The sequence below is a fragment of the Pristiophorus japonicus genome, chromosome 17 (genome assembly GCF_044704955.1).
Source record: "Pristiophorus japonicus isolate sPriJap1 chromosome 17, sPriJap1.hap1, whole genome shotgun sequence".
Classification (NCBI taxonomy): domain Eukaryota; kingdom Metazoa; phylum Chordata; class Chondrichthyes; family Pristiophoridae; genus Pristiophorus; species Pristiophorus japonicus.
This window is the reverse complement of record NC_091993.1, coordinates 113,760,998-113,780,660: the sequence shown is the minus strand read 5'-3', so window position 1 is coordinate 113,780,660 and position 19,663 is coordinate 113,760,998. Positions and strand designations below refer to the sequence as shown.

At 45.5% G+C, this 19,663-nt stretch overlaps 1 long non-coding RNA gene across 1 annotated transcript; it reads right to left on the bottom strand.

Annotated features, from left to right (window-relative positions):
• Positions 1-1,003: 1,003 nt before the first annotated feature.
• LOC139227944 (uncharacterized) lies at positions 1,004-7,003 on the bottom strand. The gene is made up of 3 exons (XR_011587488.1): positions 6,917-7,003; positions 5,977-6,049; positions 1,004-1,018 (listed from the first exon to the last, which is right to left on the bottom strand). It is a non-coding gene; the product is annotated as an uncharacterized lncRNA (long non-coding RNA).
• Between the last annotated feature and the right edge of the window lie 12,660 nt (positions 7,004-19,663).

Sequence of the window (19,663 nt, the reverse complement as noted above, 5' to 3'; positions counted from 1 at the left end):
TATACATGCTTTGTGCAGCAATCACTGGATAGCATTTAGGAGCATGAGCCCCATTTTAAATTTCTCTTCCTAGCTCAAAGACTATTGTAATGTCCTACTGTCATGCCAGAAGAGATTAACTACAAAGGCTGAGGGGTGACGTAATAGAGGTCTTTAAAATTATGAAAGGTTTTGATAAGGGTGGATAGAGAGAGAATATTTCCACTTGTGGGGAACTAGAGGCCATCAAAATGAGATAGCAAGAAATCCAAAAGGGAATTCAGAAAAAACTTCTTTACCCAAAGAGTGCTGAGAATGTGGAACTCGCTGGCACGGAGTGGTTGCTATGAGCATAAGCCCCATTTTAAATTGCTTTCTCGATGCATTTAAGGGGAGGCTAGACAAGCATATGAAGGAGAAGGGAATAGAGGGTTATGCTGATAGATTTAGAGGAGGAAAGTCAGGAGGAGGCTTGAGTGCAGCATAAACACCGGCATAGACTGTTAGATTTGATCTGCAGTGGATACTATGACATGGAAACCTGATCCTATCTTCACTTGTGTTCACACATGCACAATATCAGCATTGTTCACTGGATAGTGATCAAAAGTGGGAATACTAATTTACCCTCCCCTCATCTTCCAACACACTATCTGCCACGTGTATGCATGTTTAAGGAACCTGAACGACAGGCATTGCACAGATTTCTTACCTGTAAAACTCAAATTTCAAGCACAAGTTGGTTTAAGTTAATGATTTTTTTTCTCAGTTGAATTTATTTGAAGCCATTCGTGGCAGTAGGAAAGACACTGGCATTTGTTACAAGTTTATTGTAACAGGCTTTGAACATTGACAAAGAATATACATATTTAAGTAATTGCTAATTTAAACCATCAGTTAATTCTATACATCAATCTGCTGTCCACTTCTGCAAGACGAGGGCTCCGATACAACTGTAGCAGTGATTGAGCGTGGCGAAGGAACATTACTGCACCGCCTTGGTGTGGTGGACTTCCAGCTATTACTAGATTCCCAGTATCTGCAAATGGAAAGTACAAAAGACACCAAGATAAGTTAAAAGCACTACAGAGCCTGTGGAAAATCATGAATATTTATCTTGTAACTCCCAAGGGGACAGAGAATGACAATTATTCATTCGGTTTCCTCCCTTTTGGTTCCTAAATCCAGCAGCGACTCATCATCACAGACAGTCCCTCAAAATCGAGGAAGACTTGCTTCCACTCAAAAAAGTGAGTTCTCAGGTGACTGACCAGTCCAATGCGGGAATTAGTCTCCAACAGGTGGGGCAGACAGTGGATGAAGGAAAGGGTGGGGGGAGAAAGAGAGAGTCTGGTTTGCCGCACGCAACTTCCGCTGTCTGAGCTTGATTTCCGCATGCTCTCGGCGACGAGATTCGGTGCCCAGCGCCCTCCTGGATGCTCTTCCGCCAGGGATTCCCAGGTGCCGGTGGGGATGTTACACTTTATCAAAGAGACTTTGAGGGTGTCCTTGAAGCGTTTGCTCTGCCCACCTGGGGCTCGCTTGCCGTGTAGGAGTTCCGAGTAGAGCGCTTGCTTTGGGAGTCTCGTGTCGGGCATGCGGATGATGTGGCCTGCCCAACGGAGCTGGTCGAGTGTGGTCAGTGCTTCGTTGCTGGCCTGAGCGAGAACACTGACTGCTGTCCTAAAGGCCCACTAGTAATGACAGTTCTCAATGAGAAGTGATCTCATTGAAACATACAAGATTCAGAGGGGGATAGGTTGGAAAATCTAGGGGGCATAGTCTCAGGATAAGGGGTCGGCCATTTAAGACTGAGATGAGGAGGAATTTCTTCACTCAAAAGGATTGTGAATGTTTGGAATTCTCTCGCCCAAAGGGCTGTGGATGCTGAGTACTTGAGTATATTCAAGGCTGAGATATAGAATTTTGGACTCTCGAGGGATCAAGGGAAATGGAGATCATGTGGGAGAGTACAGTCGAGGTTGAAGATCAGTCATGATCTTATTGAATGGCGGAGCAGGCTCGAGGAGGCATATGGCCTGATCCTGCTATTTCTTGCATTCTTATGTCCTTCCTTGTGTTTTAGCTTGGACTAAGAATAATGGCATTAAAGCTGAACGTCACCCAATGTCCAGACGTGCTCACTTTCCAGCACAGATCACTGGCTATCAGTGCATTTAGCATCCAAGCAGTCAGGAAACAAAATAAACTATTTACTCCTCTCCCTCGAACTCCAATTCCTCACCCCACCCCACCTCTGCCTCATTTGGAGAGTTGTTTCACAGGTGCCATCTAGTACCTCATCAATGCCCATTCTTTTTGTGCAAGTTTAAGTAGGGAGCAGTGGCGGGCAGTTCAACCCTGAGGGCATCACTATTAAACCCAATTCTGTTTCTCTTTCCATCAGGAGTATCTTGATTAACGTTCAGTAGCAGGGATATCAGCAGACTTTCCACAACAGGTCTAGGCTGCGGGCAGTTGTTCAGCCCAACTGCATGCCATTCTTCCACTGCTCCTGTTCACGCCCCTGCAGATGGAGCATGCTTGAGGCCTTCCGCGAGAGGTGGGCACCAGAGGGACTGGAGTGCATCACCACCCACGAAAACCAAATTTTAATTTGATTTATTACGGTTCCTTTCATTTGGTTAACTGACAGGTTTTATTGGTTGTGCCCCTTTAAAAAGGGAGCACAGTTGACTTTCCACTTCCCTACACAGTGGTGCCATTAGCACCCTGGCTTAAGTCAGCTAAGTCGACACCAAAGCCGGGAGTTACCTGTCGCTCAGTGTCCACAACAGGCTACATTTACCATCAAATCATGGCTGATGGTCAGTCACACTGCAATGCACTTAAGGGCTGACATGCACTTAAACTGAGAGAGTCAGATGTGGAATTATAAGTGTGAGCAGAGAAATGGGATACTTAACTTTCAGGGTGAATACAACTCCCATGCACGCACTTTTGAATCTTGAAATTCAAATCAAGAGCCAAAATGAAGTGAAATTCAGACATTAGATTGGGCCTATGGCGTTTACAGAATGAGAGGTGATCTCATTGAAACATTGAAAATAGATGCAGGAGTAGGCCCTTTGAGCCTGCACCACCATTCAATATGATCATGGCTGGTCATGCAACTTCAGTACCCCACCCCCACCTTTTCTCCATACCCCCAGATTCCTTTACCCATAACGGCCACATCTAACTCCCTTTTGAATATATCTAACGAACTGGCCTCAACAACTTTCTGTGGTGGAGAATTCCACAGGTTCACAATTCACTGAGTGAAGAAGTTTCTCCTCATCTCGGTCCTAAATGGCTTACCCCTTATCCTTAGAATGTGACCCCTAGTTATGGACTTCAACATCGGGAACATTCTTCCTGCATCTAACCTGTCCAATCCCGTCAGAATTTTAGATGCTTCTATGAGATCTCCTCTCATTATTCTAAATTCCAGTGAATATAAGCCTAGTCAATCCAGTCTTTCTTCATATGTCAGTCCTGCCATCCGGGAAACAGTTTGGTGAACCTTCGCTGCACTTCCTCACTAGCAAGAATGTCCTTCTTCAGATTAGGTGACCAAAACTGCACACAATACTCAAGGTGTGGTCTCACCAAGGCCCTGTACAACTTCAGCAAGACCACCCTGCTCCTATACTCAAATCCTCTCGCTATGAAGGCCAACATGCCATTTGCTTTCTTAATTACCTGCATGCCTACTTTCAATGACTGATGTACCATGACACCCAGGTCTTGTTGCACCTCCCCTTTTACTAATCTGTCACCATTCAGATAATAATCTGCCTTTGTGTTATTATCCACATTTATCCACATTATATTGCATCTGCCATGCATTTGCCCACTCACCTAACCTGTCCAAGTCACCCTGCAGCCTCTTAGCATCCTCCTGAAAGCTCACACCGCCACCCAGCTTAGTGTCATCTGCAAACTTTGAGATAATACATTTAATTCCTTAGTTTAAATCATTAATATATATTGTAAATAGCTGGGGTCCCAGCACTGAACCTTGTGGTACCCCACTAGTCACTGCCTGCCATTCTGAAAAGGACCCGTTTATTCCTACTCTTTGCTTCCTGTCTGCCAACCAGTTCTCTATCCACGTCAGTACATTACCCCCAATACCATGTGCTTTGATTTTGCACACCAATCTCGTGTGTGGGACCTTGTCAAAAGCCTTTTGAAAGTCCAAATACACCACATCCACTAGTTCTCCCTTGTCCGCTCTACTAGTTACATCCTCAAAAACTTGACCACCAATGCATTTACTATTTCTAGGGCCAGTTCCTTAAGTACTCTAGGATGCAGACTATTAGGCCCTGGGGATTTATCGGCCTTCAATCCCATCAATTTCCCTAACACCATTTCCTGACTAATAAGGATCTCCCTCAGTTCCTCCATCCCACTAGCCCCTTGGTCCCCTAGTATTTTTGGGAGGTTATATATGTGTCTTTGTTAATGAAGACAGAACCAAAGTATTTGTTCAATTGGTCTGCCATTTCCTTGTTCCCTATTATGAATTCACCTGATTCTGATTGCAAGGGACCTACATTAGTCTTCAGTAATCTTATTCTCTTCACATATCTATCGAAGCTTTTGCAGTCAAGTTTTTATGTTCCCTGCAAACTTACTCTCATTCTATTTTCCCCCTTCTAATTAAACCCTTCGTCCTCCTCTGCTGAATTCTAAATTTCTCCCAGTCCTCAGGTTTGCTGCTATTTCTGGCTAATTTATATGTCTCTTCCTTGGATTTAACACTATCCCTAATTTCCCTTGTTAGCCACGGTTGAGCCACCTTCCCCGTTTTATTTTTACACCAGACAGGGATATACAATTGTTGTAGTTCATCCATGTGATCTTTAAATGTCTGCGATTGCCTATCTATCGTCAACCCTTTAAGTATCATTTGCCGGTCTATCCTAGCCAATTCACATCTCATACCGTCGAAGTTACCTTTTCTTTAAGTTCAGGACCCTAGTCTCTGAATTAACTGTGTCACTCTCCATCTTAAATGAAGAATTCTACCATATTATGGTCACTCTTCCCCAAGGGGCCTCGCACGGCACGATTGCTAATTAATCCTCTCTCGTTACACAAGACCCAGTCGAGGATGGCCTGCTGTCTAGTTGGGTCCTCGACATATTGGTCTAGAAAACCATCCCTTATACACTCCAGGAAATCCGCCTCCACAGTATTGCTACCAGTTTAGTTAGCCCAATCTATATGTAGATTAAAGTCACCCATGATAACTGCTGTACCTTTATTGCACGCATCCCTAATTTCCTGTTTGATGCCATCCCCAACCTCACTACTACTGTTTGGTGGTCTGTACACAACTCCCACTATCGTTTTCTGCCCTTTGGTGTTTTGCAGCCATATAGATTTCACATCATCCAAGCTAATGCGTTAATCTCTTTAACCAGTAACGCTACCCCACCGGTGCCGAGAGCTTGTTTTCCGCTGGCTGGAGAGTCTAGAACTAGGGCGCATAGTCTCAGAATAAGGGGTTGGCCATTTAAAACTGAGATGAGGAATTTGTTCACTCAGAGGGTTGTGTATATTCAAGGCGGAGATAGATAGATTTTGGACTTTAGGGGAATCAAGGAATATGGGGATAGTGCGGGATGGTGGAGTTGAGGTCGAAGATCAGCCATGATCTTATTGAATGGCGGAGCGGGCTCGAGTGGCCGTATGGCCTATTCCTGCTACTTATGTTGTGAAATATCAGCTATCATTTATCGTTGGGGTTGGGGGAAGGAATCACCAAATCATTTCATTACTGATTCTAATCCGGTGACACCCCGTTAGAAATGAGCAGGTCGAGATGGCAGGGGAAGAGAGGATTAGCATAAAGCTGGGCTGCCATACTATCCAGGGTCATCGATTCTCGCTGTCAAGAGCTCACTCATGAAGCTTGGGCAGAGCTCAGAAGATTCTAACGAAATATAAAATACTATTCGGTACGGGTGCAGGAGGGCTTACCTGGATCTGATTTACGGAACGTGCTGAGGTGCCATCAAATCAATGTCCGACAGGTTCCGGGCAATGTAAACACCTGCAGCAAAGAGTCCAAGGTTTACAATTAAGTTCCTATTTGGGAAATAAAAAAAGAGAAGGAAAATGTAAGTTGCAATTTACATTCAATTGCTGAGACAGAACAAACTAATTGATCCATTGCTCCCAAGTGGACACAAAAACATTACACCTATTGTGTCGGCACATCGCAACGCAGCAACCACGTACTGCTTCGTGCTTGAGGTGAAAGGACGCAAATATTACACGCCACAAATTCTGGCCGCGGTGGGAGAATCAGGTGAGGAGGGGGGGAGGCCCTGAGGCCCGGTGTCTGGGCTGTACTCGGAGGGAGGAGGGAGGCCCTGAGGCCAGGTGGCTGGGCTGTACTCGGAGGGGGAGAGGGGGAGAGGGGGAGAGAGAGGGGGAGGGAGAGGGAGGGAGGGAGAGGGAGAGAGGGGGAGGGAGAGGGAGAGGGAGAGAGGGGGAGGGGGAGGGAGAGGGAGAGGGAGAGGGGGGGGAGGGAGGGGGGAGGGGGGAGGAGGGGGGAGGGGGGAGAGGGGGGAGGGGGGGGGGAGGGGGGAGGGGGGGGGAGGGGGGGGGAGGGGGGAGGGGGGAGAGGGGGGAGGGGGGGGGGGAGGGGGGAGAGGGGGGAGGGGGGGGAGGGGAGGGGGGAGAGGGGGAGAGGGAGAGGAGAGGGGGGAGAGGGAGAGGAGAGGGAGGGGAGGAGGGGAGGGGGGAGGGGAGGAGGGGAGGGGGGGGGGGGAGGGGGAGGAGGGAGGCCCTGAGGCCCGGTGGCTGGGCTGTACTCGGAGGGGTTGAAGTATCAACAGCCGCCATTATCTCCCGTTATCAACTGCAATTTACCCGTAACTCGACAAATGTCATTGTCCCCGACCCGCCCGCTCACCTCCTGAAGTCGGTCCTGTCGGTCGCCAGCGTGTAGGCCGCTTTAACCATCTCCATGAAGCCGCGGCGGCTGCTAGGCTCGTTCTTCTTCGGAGCCGCCATGTTGTCGGCGCGGTGTGAGAGAGAGAGGGTGGAGGGGGAACCGGTTCACCGACGCACAAAACCAACGGCAGCGGTGTCACCGCCACAATCGTCCTCCAGGCGGGAAACTCGAGCTCAGATAGTAGTTCCGGCCAATGTTTTGAGTTCACAGGGGCTTTTAAAATTAATATAAAGAAAGGCCTGCATTTATATAGCGCCTTCCACGACCTCAGCACGTCCTAAAGGGCTTTACAGCCAATGAAGTGCTTTTTGGAGTGTAGTCACTGTTGTAATGTATGAAATGGGGCAGTCAATCTGCGCACGCCTAGCTCCCACAAACAGCAGTGTGATAATGACCAGATAGTCTGTTTGATTGAGGGATAAACACTGGCCAGAACACCGGGGCTAACTCCTCTCCTTTTCTTCGAAATAGCGCCGCAGGATTCTTTTACATCCACCTGAGAGAGCAGGCGGGGCCTCGGTTTGACATCCGAAAGACAGCACCTCCAACAGTTCAGCACTGCACTGGAGTGTCAGCCTAGATTTTTGTGCTCACAGCACGGATGCTTTTAGCCTGCCGCTCATTTCATTCGGATTGGTGCAGAATGGTGTCCCCGTGAGTCGATCACCTCCATTTGCACCGCTACATCCGGCTCCTGTACCATCGGCATACTTGCAGGGCAATAATGCAATGGAATCTTTCACATCCACCTGAGAGCAGAGGGGGCCTCGTTTTTTTTAAATCTCATAATACTCCTGTGAAACGCCTTGGGACGTTTCACTACGTTAAAGGCGCTATATAAATACAAGTTGTTGTTGTAACATCTCATCCAAAAGACGGCACCTCCCACTTTGCAGCATTCTCTCAGCACTGCACTGGAGTATCAACCTAGTTTTTTGTGTTCACATCCCTAGAGTGGGACTTGAACCCACAACCTTCTGACTCAGAGGCAAGGGTGCTACCCACTGAGCCACAGCTGGCATTTAAATATACTTTTGTTTCTGAATCATTTTATCTGTTCTATTGGTTTCTGCCACGTGGTTCAAGCTTATATGACAGTTAAACATGTTCCAACCAGAAAGTATAAAGGGGGTTCAGAAAAAACACATAGGATTACATAGGATATACGGTACAGAAACAGGACATTTGGCCCAACCAGTCCATGCTGGCGTTTATGCTCCACTCCAGCCTCCTCTCGTCTTTCCTCATCTAACTCTGACAGCATAACCCTCTATTCCCTTCTCCCTCATATGCTTATCTAGCCTCCCCTTAAATGCATCTATACTATTCGTTTCAACCACTCCCTGTGGTAGCGAGCTCCACATTCTCACCACTCTCTGTAATTCAACATTGTTTCTGTAATATCATTTGACGTTCAATCTCAGCCCTTCGAATTAAATCTCTCTTATTTAAAGTTTATTTTTGGCACCATGGTCCTATCTAAATGACGGATTATTGTGGGGTTTCTGATAAAAAGTTGAATTCTGCAAACAAAACCAGACATGCAAGGAATGCACAGTAGGCACTGACAGAAAAGGGTTCATGTGGACCTTGCATCAGAATTTTTATTTTTATTTCTACCTCGCAAGATGAAGTAGTTCCTAAGTGCCAAAATTTCAAAGCCCGGCAAGAGTCAGAATAATAATTTGTGCACCGCCGCTTTCAAATAGTATTTTTAGTTTACTATGTTGGCACTGTTCCTACTTTACAAAAGTGACGACACTTCAAAAAGTACATCATTGTCTGTAAAGCGCTTTGGGACATACGATGGATGTGAAAGGTGCTATATAAATTCGGGTCTTTCTTTTCTTTTTCTCACTGATTGTAAAATACAGAAGGTAATCACAAAGTGCCCATTCACAGGGGAATCTGAGCAGTGTGTGTTGACAGACTCATGGATTCTGGAGTCATCACAGTTGTTCTGTACCCAACCTTTTTGACTAAAATTGTTAACAGGAAATATTCCAACCACTCATGCGTAGAGGGGCTTCCTGGTGATGACTGATTGGGTACAAATGGCATGTTGGACTTTTGAGTATTCTCGGAACATAGGAACATCATCATCATAGGCAGTCCCTCGGATTCGAGGATGACTTTTCTTCCACAGTATAAATGAGTTCTCAGGTGACTGATGAGCCAATACGGGACCGACCGTCTCTGTCACAGGTAGGGCAGACGGTGGTTGAAGAAACGGGTGGGTGGGGTGCCTGGGTTGCTGTGGGCTCCTTCCGCTGTCGACGCTTGGCTTCAGCTTGCTCTCGGGGTTCAGCGCCTTCCCTGATGCTTTTCCTCAATGTTGGGTGGTCTTGGGCCAGGGATTCGCAGATGTCAGTGGGGTTACATTTCATCCTGTCTTTTGTCTGGTGCTCGTGGAACGATTGTGCAGTTCCAGCATTTTTCGCTTTTAGCATTAGATTTCCAGTATGTGCAATCATTTTTTTTTAATCTCCTGTTTGGCATACTGAATTAAAAGCACACAGAATATTTACAAAAGTTGCATATGTTCAAATTATGCATGCACCTATCTTACTTAAAAAATAAATTGGAGCAGGAGGAGTCCATTCAGCCCCTCAAGCCTGTTTTGCCATTCAATGAGATCATGGCTGATCTGCGACCTAACTCCATATACCTGCCTTTGGCCCATATCCCTTAATACCTTTGGTTAACAGAAAGCTATCAATTAGCGATTTAAAATCAATAATTGATCTGGCATCAATTGCCATTTGCAGAAGAGAGTTCCAAACTTCTACCACCCTTTGTGTGTAGAAGTGTTTCCTAATTTCACTCCTGAAAGGTCTGGTTCTAATTTTTAGACTATGCCCCCTAGTCCCAGACTCACCAACCAGCAAAAATAGGTTCTCTCTATCTACCCTATCTATTCTCCTTAATATTCTGAAAACTTCGATCAGATCACCCCTTAACCTTCTAAATTCTAGGGACTACAACCCTACTTTGTGTAATCTCTCCTCATAACTTAACCCTTGAAGTCCAGGTATCACTCTGGTAAACCTACGCTGCACTCCCTCCAAGGCCAATATATAAGATAAAAAAGACAAAATGTGAGTGCTGGTAATCTGAAACATTGAAGTAAATGCTGGAAAAGAAAGTGGGCCACTGGCTTATTATGACTAATTAAGTCAAAATCTGTTTTTTGATGTGTAATTCCAGGACTTTTACCAGTGTTTTAAGGATCACATTCAATAATTCCATCCATTTTTATGTGCAAGCTTCAAACCAGTTAAGTTGATAAACCAAATAAGTTAACATTTCAGGTGCGACTCATCATTAGAACAGGATAGTTTCTTTAAAAGTCTCATTGAGGATCTTCACCCTGCATCGAAGGATTGGCAGTCTTGGGCTTTTTCACCATGTTTCTCCCCCACTGTTCCTCTCATGATTTTTTTTCAAAAATATACTTTATTCATATAATATTTTCACAATACATTGGAAAATAATTCAGTACATTGCGATCAGCAATTCCATACAATTCATTTGGATGCTGACAGCAGTTCCATACAATGCACTTGCGTACATTTCATTTCAAGGTACAGTTTAGCACAATCCGCAAATCATGTTACATGTAGTACTGTGCAAATAAGGGTATTACATGGAGCAGATAAGAACAGGTTTACATTACATTCCAGGATACATTTCAATACCGATCACGGAATCACGTTACATGTAGCACTATGCACATGAAAGCAGTACACGGAACGGATGAGAATACATTTACATTTCTTTACAAGTTACTAAACAGTGCATTATACATGGCACAACGCAGGTGTTTTTCAGTACATGGTGCTCTATGTATATAAGCAGATTTTCCTTTCATGATGTGTGCTGTTCTGCAGCTGAGAGAAGGAGCACTACTTGTTACTGCAGTAAAATCCTGCCCCTTATTAAAATTGGTAGTAAACTGAGAGCAGGTGGGGGTATCTGGATTGCAGAGAAATGACCATAAAGTGTTGTGAATTGGACACGGTCGATCTCTCTTCCCCGCTGAGGCAGTCAGATAACATTGTGCATTTGAATTATTGAAGCTTATACTATCAGCAATAGTACGCAGCCCTGCCACATTCCCAGACACCAGAAGTGTATTGGCAGGGAACTTACACAGATAATTTGTCTTTGGATTTCACTGCTGCCTTCACACAGTTTCAACTGGACTTATGGAGACGGAGATTGTGACTGATCTGAAAAACAAACTGTGGTGGTAATTTCATTCTTGAAGTATTTAAGCTGTGCTTAGAATCATCAAAGCTTTGGAGATCTAATTAAAAGACATCCTCGTGTTCAGTTAATTTGCTTAAATATTAAACAAACTGAGAAAAAACAAGACAAAGATTCTTCAAGTGATCTGTTTAAAGACACGGGGGATGGTGACAAGGCTGATTCGATTTGGGTAGACTTAAGCAATAGGAAGAGAGACTGTTACTCTATTGGAAGTTTAGTATAGGTCACCGCAGAATGTAAATGAGGCCAGGGAAGAGACAAATAATATTGGGTGACCTTAATTACTCAAATATAGACAACAACAACAACAACTTGTATTTATGTAGCACCGTTAACATAGTAAAACGCCCAAGGTGCTTCACAGGAGCGTGATCAAACAAAATTAGATACCAAACCACATAAGGAGAAATTAGGGCAGATGACCAAAAAGTTTGCTCAAAGAGGTAGGTTTTAAGGAGTGTCTTAAATGAGGAAAGAGAGGTAGAGAGGCTGAGAGGTTTAGGTAAGAAACATAGAAACATAGAAAATAGATGCAGGAGTAGGCCATTCAGCCCTTCGAGCCTGCACCACCATTCAATATGATCATGGCTGATCATGCAACTTCAGTACCCCATCCCTGCTTTCTCTCCATACCCCTTGATCCCTTTAGCTCAAAGAGGTAGGTTTTAAGGAGTGTCTTAAATGAGGAAAGAGAGGTAGAGAGGCTGAGAGGTTTAGGTAAGAAACATAGAAACATAGAAAATAGATGTAGGAGTAGGCCATTCAGCCGTTCGAGCCTGCACCACCATTCAATATGTTCATGGCTGATCATGCAACTTCAGTACCCCATCCCTGCTTTCTCTCCATACCCCTTGATCCCTTTAGCCATAAGGGCCACATCTAACTCCCTTTTGAATATATCTAATGAACTGGCCTCAACAACTTTCTGTGGTAGAGAATTCCATAGATTCACAATTCTCTGAGTGAAGAAGTTTCTCCTCATCTCAGTCCTAAATGGCTTACCCCTTATCCTTAGACTGTGACCCCTGGTTCTGGACTTCCCCAACATCGGGAACATTCTTCCTGCATCTAACCTGTCCAATCCCGTCAGAATTTTACATGTTTCTATGAGATCCCCTCTCATTCTTCTAAATTCCAGTGAATATATAAGCCTAAATTCCAGAGCTTAGGGCCTAGGCACCTGAAGGCATGGCCGCCAATGATTGAGCGATTAAAATCGGGGATGCTCAAGAGGCTGGAATTAGAGAAGCGCAGATATCTCGGAGGGTTGTAAATGAAAACAAAGGAAAGGGTATCTACAACATGTCAGGACTGCTTTCTAGATTGGTATGTTTTCAATTTAACAAGTAAGTGCTGGATTTAGTTTTAGGAAATGAATGCAGCATGTAGATTATATAAGGGAACCTCTAAGTAGCAGCGACCACAACACAATTAGGTTCATATAGAAATACAAAAGAAAAGAGAATAAAGATTAAAAAATGACTCTAAAAAGCAAAATTTAAATGAGATAAAATAGGAACTAACCCTACAAAAGAAAACCAGATGGAGCACAGAAAATGTAGCAGGGAAAATAAAGAAATAAAGACTTGCATTTATATAGAATCTTTCACAACCACCACATGTCTCAAGGCGCTTTACAGCCAATGAAGTACTTTGAAGTGTGGTCACTGTTGTAATGTGGGAAACGCAGCATCTAATTTGCACACAGCAAGCTCCCATAAACAGCAATGAGGAATCAAGGGATATGGGGATCGGAAGTTGAGGTAGAAGATCAGCCATGATCTTACTGAATGGTGGAGCAGACTCGAGGGGCCGAATGGCCTACTCCTGCTCCTAATTCTTATGTTCTTATAAGGACGCGTTTTTTGTACTGTCAAAATGGCCGCCCTTTTTCTCTGATTGGCCCCCTTGGAGGATAAGCCACACCCTGAAGTTTCTCTGGAATGTGTAACTGGAACCGCCCATCCCAAGTTTTCACTGACTTCGCAAATTGTAACTCGATCCACTTTGACTTCCAGAAGCCACAGAGGTTTGATCTCCCCAGAAGCCACCAAGTGACAGCCGAAGTCCCTTATCCCCAGCGGAAGTGCTGCCTTCCCCAGCCGAAGTGCCTCACCCAGCGCAAGTGCTGCGTCCCCCAGCCGAAGTCCATCCTTATACCAGCACAAGTACATGACCTTAGCCACCCCACCTCCCACCACCATGGATAGGGCAGGTATTGTGTACGGATTATTAACAGGTTTATTGGGTATGAAGTGAATAGTAACAGTGTCGTGACATCTGGATTTCATCCACTCCAACGATGTCCCTTGAAAGATCGTGGTTCGTCTTCCCTGAGTTCCCTCTCCCCTCCAATCCCCCCCACCTGTGTCTCTCTTTCCCCGCAACCCCCCCCCCCACTGCCGCAGTCTCTCCCCCTCCCCCAAGCTCTCTTTCTCTCCCACCAGGTCGGGGCCGCACGCATCGGGGCCGCTCGGGGGAACCAGCGGAGGATCAGGGGCGGGGACTGGACCGGGTGGGCGGATCGGGGGCGGTGCCTCGAGGGGGCGGGAGGATCGGGGGCGGTGCCTCGAGGGGGCTGGAGGATCGGGACTCGACAGAAAAAGCAGAGTACAAATAGTCACTTATACACAGCAATGTGATAATGACGAGATAATCTGTTTTCTTGTAATGTTGATTGAGGGATCTTTGACCAGAAGACCGGGGATAACACATCTGGTCTTCTTCAAAATAGTGCCATGGAATCTTTAACATCTTTTACATCCACCTGAGAGGGCAGACGGAGCCTCGGTTTAACGTGTCATCCAAAAGACGGCACCTTCGACAGTGCTGCGCTCCCTCAGTACTGCACTGGAGCATCAGCCTGGATTTTGTGCTCTAGTCTCTGGAGTGGGACTTGAACCCACAACCTTCTGACTCAGAGGCAAGTGTGCCACCCACTGTAAGAAAGACTGGTATTAGAGATTAATTTTATATATATATTCAATTTGTAGTCATTGATTAACTAATCTTACCTATGATTCTCTGTGTGGGCCTGGGAATGTTGGAAGCTCTTCGAATGTACACGAAGGCAGTCAAAAATAACAAACTAACACGAGCTGCTAGCTAAGGTCACATTATTATAATAAAGTAGAAATTGGAATCAGCTTAGTCAAAACTAACAGTTAGAATACAGTAGCATAAATAAGACAGGTCCCAAGGAGATGAAGGAATTTATAAACAAGATAACATGGACAAGCAGGCATTGATGTAAAATTACTGGACAAGGGGGGCGGGGGCACATGCTAGTTCTGGTTTGAGTGACAATGGTATTTTGACCATTAGAACCAAGGTGATTTTGTTAAAGACCATATATGGACACTGGCCCAATGAACTTTTGATAAGAAATTGGTTAAAACATCGATACTCAAAGAATACCCTTGCAGAGACGGCTGGAATAGCAACATACAGATTTAGGACAACATCGACCTGTGCACGGGAGTTCCTGGGAACTGGGCCTGTGAGCTTTTATCAACTGTCGCTGTTTGTTAAGTCATCATCATAGGCGGTCCCTCGATCGAGACTGACTTTCTTCCACAAGTTCACAGGTGTTTCGATGTATAGTTTTGTTAAGTATACTTTTGTTAAGTGTACTATTGCTGTAAGCTTAATAAATCTGATCCATAGAAACATAGAAACATAGAAAATAGGTGCAGGAGTAGGCCATTCGGCCCTTCTAGCCTGCACCGCCATTCAATGAGTTCATGGCTGAACATTCAACTTCAGTACCCCATTCCTGCTTTCTCGCCATACCCCTTGATCCCCCTAGCAGTAAGGACCTCATCTAACTCCTTTTTGAATATATTTAGTGAATTGGCCTCAACAACTTTCTGTGGTAGAGAATTCCACAGGTTCACCACTCTCTGGGTGAAGAAGTTCCTCCGCATCTCGGTCCTAAATGGCTTACCCCTTATCCTTAGACTGTGACCCCTGGTTCTGGACTTCCCCAACATTGGGAACATTCTTCCTGCATCTAACCTGTCTAACCCCGTCAGAATTTTATATGTTTCTATGAGGTCCCCTCTCATTCTTCTGAACTCCAGTGAATACAAGCCCAGTTGATCCAGTCTTTCTTGATAGGTCAGTCCCGCCATCCCGGGAATCAGTCTGGTGAACCTTCGCTGCACTCCCTCAATAGCAAGAATGTCCTTCCTCAGGTTAGGAGACCAAAACTGTACACAATACTCCAGGTGTGGCCTCACCAATGCCCTGTACAACTGTAGCAACACCTCCCTGCCCCTGTACTCAAATCCCCTTGCTATGAAGGCCAACATGCCATTTGCTTTCTTAACCGCCTGCTGCACCTGCATGCCAACCTTCAATGACTGATGTACCATGACACCCAGGTCTCTTTGCACCTCCCCTTTTCCTAATCTGTCACCATTCAGATAATAGTCTGTCTCTCTGTTTTTACCACCAAAGTGGATAACCTCACATTTATCCACATTATACTTCATCTGCCATGCATTTGCCCACTCACCTAACCTATCCAAGTCGCTCTGCAGCCTCACAGCATCCTCCTCGCAGCTCACACTGCCACCCAACTTAGTGTCATCCGCAAATTTGGAGATACTGCATTTAATCCCCTCATCTAAATCATTAATGTACAGTGTAAACAGCTGGGGCCCCAGCACAGAACCTTGCGGTACCCCACTAGTCACTGCCTGCCATTCTGAAAAGTACCCATTTACTCCTACTCTTTGCTTCCTGTCTGACAACCAGTTCTCAATCCATGTCAGTACACTACCCCCAATCCCATGTGCTCTAACTTTGCACATCAATCTCTTGTGTGGGACCTTGTCGAACGCCTTCTGAAAGTCCAAATATACCACATCAACTGGTTCTCCCTTATCCACTCTACTGGAAACATCCTCAAAAAATTCCAGAAGATTTGTCAAGCATGATTTCCCTTTCACAAATCCATGCTGACTTGGACCTATCATGTCACCTCTTTCCAAATGCACTGCTATGACATCCTTAATAATTGATTCCATCATTTTACCCACTACCGATGTCAGGCTGACCGGTCTATAATTCCCTGTTTTCTCTCTCCCTCCTTTTTTAAAAAGTGGGGTTACATTGGCTACCCTCCACTCCATAGGAACTGATCCAGAGTCAATGGAATGTTGGAAAATGACTGTCAACGCATCCACTATTTCCAAGGCCACCTCCTTAAGTACTCTGGGATGCAGTCCATCAGGCCCTGGGGATTTATCGGCCTTCAATCCCATCAATTTCCCCAACACAATTTCCCGGCTAATAAGGATTTCCCTCAGTTCCTCCTCCTTACTAGACCCCCCGACCCCTTTTATAACCGGAAGGTTGTTCGTGTCCTCCTTCGTGAATACCGAACCAAAGTACTTGTTCAATTGGTCCGCCATTTCTTTGTTCCCCGTTATGACTTCCCCTGATTCTGACTGCAGGGGACCTACATTTGTCTTTACTAACCTTTTTCTCTTTACATATCCATTGCACAAACATACTGAATGCTGCCTATTGGTATTATCTTGTCAAAGAACCCCTAAAAATTGCCTCAGCTGACAACAAGGGTCAGTCACCAGTCAACGGTTAACAATTTTTTCTTTATTGTTACCCTCACTGTGAGGCACGGGAGTTACGATAAAAGAGGAACAAGGGCCCAAATAGCGCAACAATAATCCAAAGCTAGCGATAAAAGCAGGGCAAATAAAAAATAGCTCGACAAGTGCAGTCAGACCAACTGGCCACCTTGAAAATCAACCTTGCAAATAGTCTTGTGGGTAGATGAATAGAAACATAGAAAATAGGTGCAGGAGCAGGCCATTCGGCCCTTCGAGCCTGCACCACCATTCAATATGATCATGGCTGATTAAACAACTTCAGTACCCCACCCCAGCTTTCTCTCCATACCCCCTGATCCCTTCAACTCCCTTTTGAATATATCCAACGAACTGGCCTCAACAACTTTCTGTGGTAGAGAATTCCACAGGTTCACAATGCTCTGAGTGTTAAACAAGCTGACCATCTTAAGTTCTTTGGAAAACAAATTATTAATCTATAACGGCCTTATGAATAACAACCCCATATATGGTGTGAGGTTCTTGCCAGGAGGAGGCATTAAAACCCAGCATCTGTTCAGCTTAGAGCAGAGGTATAAAGCAAAGACCATCCAGTTGTTTGAAGAACACCCAACTACCAGAACCTCTGCCCCATTTTTTCCCTTTTTTTTCTCTCTTTCCTAGGGCAGCTGTTGTTGATTCTGCCATTCCCATTAACACCCTATCTAGACTCATCTTTTGTTTCTTAACTTGTCCCATTACCATCTAGTCCCTCGGAGTCGAGGATGACTTGCTTCCACACTAACATGAGTTCTCAGGTGACTGATGAGTCCAATGCAGGACCTACAGTCTCTGTCACAGGTAGGGCAGATGGTAGTTGGAGGGACGGCTGGGTGGGGTGCTTGGGTTGTCGTGCGCTTCTTCCGCGTGCTCCCGGTGAAGAGACTCGAGGTGACCGGCGCCTTCCCGGAAGCTTCTCCTCCACTTTGGGCGGTCTTGGGCCAGGGACGGCCAGGTGTCGGTGGGGACGTTGCACTTTTTCAAGGCGGCTTTGAGGGTGGGTCCTTGAAATGTTTCCTCTGCCCACTTGGGGTTCACTTGCCGTGTAGGAGTTCCGAGTCGAGCACTTGCTTTGGGAGTCTCGAGTCAGGCATGCAAACAATGTGGCCCGCCCAACGGAGCTGGTCGAGTGTGCTCAGCGCTTCGATGCTGGGGATGTTGGCCTGATCCTTAAACACGCTCTTCCTCAGGTAACCGAAGGCTGCACTGGCACACTGAAGACGGTGTTGGATTTCATCATCGACGTCTGCCCTTGTTGACAGTCGGCTCCCGAGGTAATCTCCTTTAGCCTTGCACCATCATCCCCTTTGTCTCTTAATCTCTTCTGTCTTCCATCCTATCACAGATCTTACCCATTATTCTTTCCTCTCTCCCCCCTACCCCCCACGCCGCTTTCCCCACCCCTACACTTGCTTAAAATCCCGTGACATTGCTAACTTTTTCCAGTTCTGCCGAGGGGTCATCGACCTGAACTGTTACCTCTGTTTCTCTCTCCACAGATGCTGTCTGACCTGCTGAGTATTTCCAGCATTTTCTGTTTTTATTTCAAATTCCAACAACCGTAGTATTTTGCTTTTGTCTCAGAAGACTGTCCCCTAGCTGTCAGAAAACTTAAGAGTGACCACACTGTCAAATTGATTGCGACTTCCACCCGGAGATCAAACATGGTAATATTTTTTAATCTCTAATATTCGACTGGGAGCTTAGTGTTGTGTTGATCTCTGTTATTATAATTGTCTTCTAATTTTTGATACTTTTACATGTTTGCTTTTACTATTAATAAATGGGTCATTAAATACCATTTTGTGTCACATCCGAATCTGTTACAATAGTCGATAGGTTTCCACAGGCTATCACACAGGGTAAAACTAATCTTCGCTTAGAAACACACGGGTTAATTAAGACAGCATCTGCGGAGAGAGAAACAGAGTTAATGTTTCGGGTCGATGACCTTTTGTCTGCTTCTCTCTCAACAACAACTTGCATTGATATAGTGCCAAGGTGCTTCACAGGAGTATTAAAAGACCCCAAAAAATTGACATTGAGACGCATAAGAAGATATAATGGCAGATGATGAAAAGCTTGGTCACAGAGGTAGCTTTTAAGGAGCGTCTTGAAGGAGGAAAGAGAGGTTGCGAGATGTAGAGGTTTATGCAGGGAGTTCCAGAGCTTGGGGCCTGGGCAACAGAAGGTACGGCCACCGATGGTTGAGTGATTATAATCAGGGATGCTCATGAGGGCGAAATTGAAGGAGCACCGTTATCTTGGAGTGGGGGCGGGGGGGGGGAGTTGTGGGGCTGGAGGAGATTACAGAGATAGGGAGGGGACGAGGCCATAGAGAGATTTGAAAACAAGGATGAGAATTTTGAAATCGAGGCGTTGCTTACCTGGGAGCCAATGTAGGTCAGCGAACACAGGGCTGATGGGTGAGCGGGACTTGGTGCGAGTTAGGACACGGGCTGCCGAGTTTTGGATGGCCTCAAGTTCACGTAGGGTAGAATGTGGGAGGCCAGCCAGGAGTGCGTTGGAATAGTCAAGTCTGGAGGTAACAAAGTCTAGCGGCATCGCCACAGATGTTGCCTGACCTGCTGAGTATTTCCAGCATTTTCGGTTTTTATTTCGTATTGGACTGTTCAGCCACCTAAGGACTCATATTTAGAGTGGAAGCAAGTCTTCCTCGATTCCGAGGGACTGCCTATGATGATGATGACAATTGAAGCATCACTTCTTCACTTTTGAATTCCAACCCCCCCTTGAGATAATGCTATTAGCCTCACTGATTACTTGTTTTGCACCT